This window comes from Salvelinus sp. IW2-2015, unplaced genomic scaffold (assembly GCF_002910315.2).
Source record: "Salvelinus sp. IW2-2015 unplaced genomic scaffold, ASM291031v2 Un_scaffold2157, whole genome shotgun sequence".
Classification (NCBI taxonomy): domain Eukaryota; kingdom Metazoa; phylum Chordata; class Actinopteri; order Salmoniformes; family Salmonidae; genus Salvelinus; species Salvelinus sp. IW2-2015.
In genome coordinates, this window is record NW_019943489.1 from 47,798 (window position 1) to 53,864 (window position 6,067).

Below are 6,067 nucleotides of genomic sequence, written 5' to 3' on the forward strand. Positions count from 1 at the left end.
TGTCTTTCTCATTGTTAGGTCAGGAATGGTGTCCCTCTTTCATATAATAGATCAGGAAGGTGGGTGGTGTCCTTCTCAAATAATAGATCAGGAAGGTGGTGTCCTTCTCTAATAATTAGATCAGAGGAAGGTGGTGTCCTTCTCTAATAACAGATCAGGAAGGTGGTGTCCTCTCTCTAATAATAGATCAGGAAGGTGGTGATGTTCCTTCTCTAATAATAGATCAGGAAGGTGTGTCCTTCTCTAATAACAGATCAGGAAGGTGGTGTCCTTCTCTAATAACACATCAGGAAGGTGTCCTTCTCAATAAATAGATCAGGAAGGTGGTGTCCTTCTTAATAATAGATCAGGAAGGTGGTGTCCTTCTCTAATAACAGATCAGGAAGGTGGTGTCCTTCTCTAATAATAGATCAGGAAGGTGGTGTCCTTCTCTAATAATAGATCAGGAAGGTGGTGTCCTTCTCTAATAAAGATCAGGAAGGTGGTGTCCTTCTCTAATAACAGATCAGGAAGGTGGTGTCCTTCTCTAATAACAGATCAGGAAGTGGTGTCCTTCTCTAATAACAGATCAGGAAGGTGGTGTCTTCTCTAATAATCAGATCAGGAAGGTGGTGTCCTTCTTCTAATAATAGATCAGGAAGTGGTTGTCCTTCTCTAATAACAGATCAGGAAGGTGGTGTTCCTTCTCTAATAACAGATCAAGCAATGAAGGAAGGTGTCCTTCTCTAATAACAAGATCAGGAAGGTGGTGTCCTTCTCTAATAACAGATCAGGAAGGTGGTCCTTCTTCAATAAAAGATCAGGAAGGTGGTGTCCTCTCTAATAATAGATCAGGAAGGTGGTGTCTTCTCTAATAATAGATCAGGAAGGTGGTGTGTCCCTTTCACTAATAACAGATCAGAAGGTGGTGTCCTTCTCTAATAATAGATCAGGAAGGTGGTGTCCTCTCTAATAATAGATCAGGAAGGGTGTCCCTTCTCTAATAATAGATCAGGAAGTGAGGGTCCTTCTTTCATTTAAAGATCAGAAGGTGGTGTCCTTCTCTAATAATAGATCAGGAAGTGTGGTGTCCTCTCAAATAGATGGGTCGTGGCCTTCTCTAAAATAGATCAGGAAGTGGTGTCCTTCTCTAATAATAGATCAGGAAGGTGGTGTCCTTCTCTAATAATAGATCAGGAAGGTGGTGTCCTTCTCTAATAATAGATCAGAGAAGGTGGTGTCCTTCTCTAATAATAGATCAGGAAGGTGGTTTCCTTCCTCTAATAATAGATCAGGAAGGTGGTGTCCTTCTCTAATAATAGATCAGGAAGGTGTTGTCCTCTCTAATAATAGATCAGGAAGGTGGGTTGCCTTCTCTAATAATAGATCAGGAAGGTGGTTTGTCCTTCTCAATAATAGATCAGGAAGGTGGTTTGCTCCTTCTTTCATATAAAGATCAGGATAGGTGTGTCCTTCTCTAATAATAGATCAGGAAGGTGGTGGTCCTTCTCTAATAATAGATCAGAAGCGGGTGTGTCCTTCTCTAATAATAGATCAGGAAGGTTGTTGTGTCCTTCTCTAATAATAGATCAGGAAGGTGGTGTCCTTCTCTAATAATAGATCAGAAGGGTGGTGGTCCTTCTCTAATAATAGATCAGGAAGTGGTGTCCTTCTCTAATAATAGATCAAGACAGGGTGGTGTCCTTCTCTAATAATAGAGTCAGGGAAGGTGTTGTGTCCTTCTCTAATAATAGAATCAGGAACGGTGGTTTGTCCTTCTCTAAATAATAGATCAGGAACGGTGGTGTTGCCTTCTCAATAATAGATCAGGAAGGTGGTGTCCGGTTCTGTGTGTCCTTTCTAAAATAGATTCAGGAAGGTGGTGTCCTTCTTAATTAATAGATCAGGAAGGGTGTTTTCTTTCATAAAGACAGAAGTGGTGGTCCTTCTTCATAATAATAGATCAGGGAAGGTGGTGTCCTCTGCTAAAATTAGATCAGGAAGTGGTTGTCCTTCTCTAATAATAGATCAGGAAGGTGGTTCCTTCTCAAATAATAGATCAGGACAGGTGGTGTCCTTCTTAATAATAAGATCAGGAAGGTGGTGTCCTTCTTCATTAAAGATCAGGAAGGTGGTGTCCTTCTCTAATAATAGATCAGGAAGGGGTGTCCTTCTCTTAATATAGATCAGGAAGGTGGTGTCTCTTCATTAAAAGATCAGGAAGGTGGTTGTCCTTCTCTAATAATAGATCAGGAAGGTGGTGTCCTTCTTTCATTAAATAGATCAGGAAGGTGGTGTCCTTCTTCTTACAGATCAGGAAGGTGTGTGTCCTTCTCTAATAATAGATCAGGAAGGTGGTGTCCTTCTCTAATAATAGATCAGGAAGGTGGTTCTTCTTCATTACAGATCAGAAGGTGGTGTCCTTACTCTAATAAATAGATCAGGAAGGTGGGTTCCTTCTCTAATAACAGATCAGGAAGGTGGTGTCCTTCTCCTTCTCTTAATAATAGATCAGGAAGGTGGTGTTTTCCTTCTCCTACATAATCAGGAAGGTGGTGTCCTTCTCTAATAACAGATCAGGAAGGTGGTGTCTCTCTAATAAAGATCAGGAAGGTGGGTCCTTCCTAAATAAACAAGATCAGGAGGTGGTGTCCTTCTCTAATAACAGATCAGGAAGGTGGTCTCCTTCTCTAATAACATGATCAGGAAGGTGGTGTCCTTCTCTAATAACAAGATCAGGAAAGGTGGTTGTCCTTCTCTAATACAGATCAGGAAGGTGGTGTCCTTCTCCCTCTAATAATAGATCAGGAAGGTGGTGTCCTTCTTTCATTAAAGATCAGGAAGGTGGTGTGGCCTTCTCTAATAACAGATCAGGAAGGTGGTGTCCTTCTCTAATAACAGATCAGGAAAGGTGGGCTGTCCTTCTTTCATTAAAGATCAGAGGATGGTGTCCTTCTCTAATAATAGCATCAGGAAGGTGGTGTCTTCTCTATATTACGATCAGGAAGGTGGTGTCCGTTCTCTATAAATAGATCAGGAAGGTGGTCACTTCTCTAATAATCGATCAGGGAAGGTTGGTGTCCTTCTCTAATAAGAGATCAGGAACGTGTTCTTTCTTATTGTAGGAAGTGTGTTTCTTCTTAATAATAGATCAGGAAGGTGGTTCCTTCTCTATATAAGATCAGGAAGGTGGTGTCCTTCTCTAATAAATAGATCAGGAAGTGGGTCCTTCTCTAGATACGAGATCAGGAAGGTTGTGTCCTTCTCTAATAAAGATCAGTGAAGGTGGTGTCCTTCTCTAATAACAGAATCAGGAAGGGTGGTGTCCTTCTCTAATAAATAGAATCAGGAAGTTGTGTCCTTCTCTAATAATAGTCAGAGGTGGTCCTTCTATAGATCAGGAAGGTGGTGTCCTTCTCTAATAATAGATCAGGAAGGTGGTGTCCTTCTCTAATAACAGATCAGGAAGGTGGTGTCCTTCTCTAATAATAGATCAGGAAGGTGGTGTCCTTCTTTAATCAAAGCGTAACTGCTGCACATGTTTTCAAGACAAAACAGGAGATGCTGGAGCTGCCAAACCACAAACTAATCCAAGACTAGATGGATTTCAAGCCATGACATGGTTGAGAGACACCTTGAGCAGAAAGTTGTGGTGTATTTTAACCTGACTGATCAAGCTGTGAGGAAGAATGTCAAACATATTGTGCCTTTGTCTGAAAATGACATAAGACTAGCAGAGGAAGTTGTCAAAGTGTGCAGACCTGTCAACAGTCACAACACTGATCTGCACTGAGAGCATTCCATCAGTTTCCATGGTCCTGCCTATGAAAACAATGATCCTGAAAACAATGGTGGCATCTGATGACGATGAACCCACAGTAAGGGATGTCAACACTGCTATCAGAGTTAACCTGGAGCCTAGATATGCTGACCCTGGTGTCCAAGACTTCTTACACAAGAGCACCGCTTTGGACCCCCCGGTTCAAGTCCCTGCTGCACCTGGATGCTGCTGCTCGTCAGAGAGTCTACAATGAACTCACAGCAGAGATGGTGACCAATATACCAACAGGTACTGTATTTATTTTGTTCATGTGACATTATAATTAATTGTTAAATCACTAATTAATAAAGTCGTAATTGTCATAAGTGTGATATATTTCTAACAACAAATCATATTTTTAAAGCCACTTCAGAGATAGTAATTTTCATATAATTTAATTCTGCAGGGTCAAGCCACAGATACCACAGGAGCCAACCCCTCTCCAGAGACGGCAGACGACAKGGGTTCTCCTCCAGAAAAGAAGTCTGCCATGGCTGAGCTTTTAGGGGAGTTGTTCACGACCCAGGAGCAGGGAACCAAGTCAAAGGTCAAGGTCATAGAGGAGGAGGTGACCTCATACAGGGAAGTGGACTGTATCCCCTGGATGCTGATCCACTTACATGGTGGAAGACCAAAGAGTTAATAAACCATCATGTTGTCATGTTAGCAAGGTAACTGACTTAAGTTGATATATTGCTGCTGGACCCTGTTGAAGTTCTGTTTTACATGACTGTTTTATTTCAATGTATAAGGCAGGCACACTGCTGTTTTTGTTTGTTCCTTTGTTTCCGTCATGCGTCCTGGGAATTCAAGCTTTACGCTTTGGCCTACTATTATAAACATGGAAAATCTAAATACAAATGCATTGAACCGAACGTGTGTTTGTGAACCATTCCAGCCCTACTTGAATGATTATTTTGGCCATATCGCCCAGCCCTACTGTGATGATTTTTTGGCCATAATCGCCCGACCTACTGTGATGATATTTGGCCAGCTATCACCCAGCCCTACTGTGATGATATTTTCGCCATATCACCAGCCCTACTGTGATGAATTCTTGGCCATAATCGCCCAGCCCTAACTGTATGTATTTGGGCCCTATCGCCCAGCCCTACTGGATGACTATTTTGGCCATATCGCCCAGCCACTGTGATGATATTTTGGCCATATCGCCCAGCCCACCTGATTATGCCTATCAGCCCTATGTGATGAATTTGGCCATATCGCCACAAGCCGCTTACGTGATGAATGGTAATGCAGCTATGATGAATTGTTTGCCATATCGGCCCCAGCCCTACTCTCTACACATCTGTCTAGCGTGTTGTATGTGTGTGACAGGTTTCTGAAATTGCCTCCTTGTCGCAATGACAGACCATTGTAAACACAATTCCTCTCATTTATACAATACTGGGCATTGACCTATTGATGTCCAGGATTCAATGTAAGACCTCATTTATGCAACTACTATTTATTGTAATGTTATCTCCACTGTCCCCGGAGGCTGAGAGATAGTCTCTGCTGGGAGTCCTGATTCTAGTTCTATGCACTCTCTTCTACACTCCTCCTCTCCTCTGTCAGTATGTAATCTCTAGCAATGAACCGCAAACGCAGCTCGTGAGCGCTGCACCATCGTGCATACCTTGTATTTTGTCCCGCCCACAAACCAAGCGATGACGACACGCATGTAAAATATCACACACAACTCTGCTCCAATTACATTGAATTGGGGACGGTCCGAAAAGCATTTAAACATTTATGGCAAATTTAGCTAGCTTGCATTGCTAGCTAATTTGTCCTATTTAGCTAGCTTGCTGTTGCTAGCTAATTGTCCTGGGATATAAACATTTTTCTTCTCTGACCTTTATATTGCGATTGGCAACTTTCATAAATTAGGTGCATTACGCCACTGACCTCGTTCATCTTCAGTCGCCCACGTGGGGTTTAACCAATGAGAGATGGCACGTGTGGTACCTGCTTCTATAAACCATTGAGGAGATGGCACGTGGGTACTGCTTCTTAAACCAATTGAGGAGATGGGAGAGGCAGAACTTGCAGCGCGATCTGCATCACAAATAGAACTGACTTCTATTTTAGCCCTTGGCAACCAGATGCTCGTTAGCGTGTGCGAGCAGTGTGGGTGCAATAATTGAATAATATAGATTTCTAAATTTATTTTGCAACGTCACGCGCACGCGAGCGTGTAGTCAGCCTGTTAGTCAAGAAGCTATCTGCTCCAGTCTAGAGGCAGGTTTCCCAGACAGTTTAATC

The 6,067-nt window shown here is 42.3% G+C and overlaps 1 long non-coding RNA gene across 1 annotated transcript in view; it reads left to right on the plus strand.

Annotated features, from left to right (window-relative positions):
- The window catches only part of LOC112073126 (uncharacterized), a 21,889-nt gene extending 17,423 nt beyond the window's left edge, over positions 1-4,466 (plus strand). Inside the window, exons 2-3 of the long non-coding RNA XR_011476461.1 lie at positions 3,529-4,048; positions 4,206-4,466. This is a non-coding gene — a long non-coding RNA (uncharacterized lncRNA). The remainder of the gene's footprint in view (positions 1-3,528; positions 4,049-4,205) is intronic.
- Positions 4,467-6,067: the final 1,601 nt, after the last annotated feature.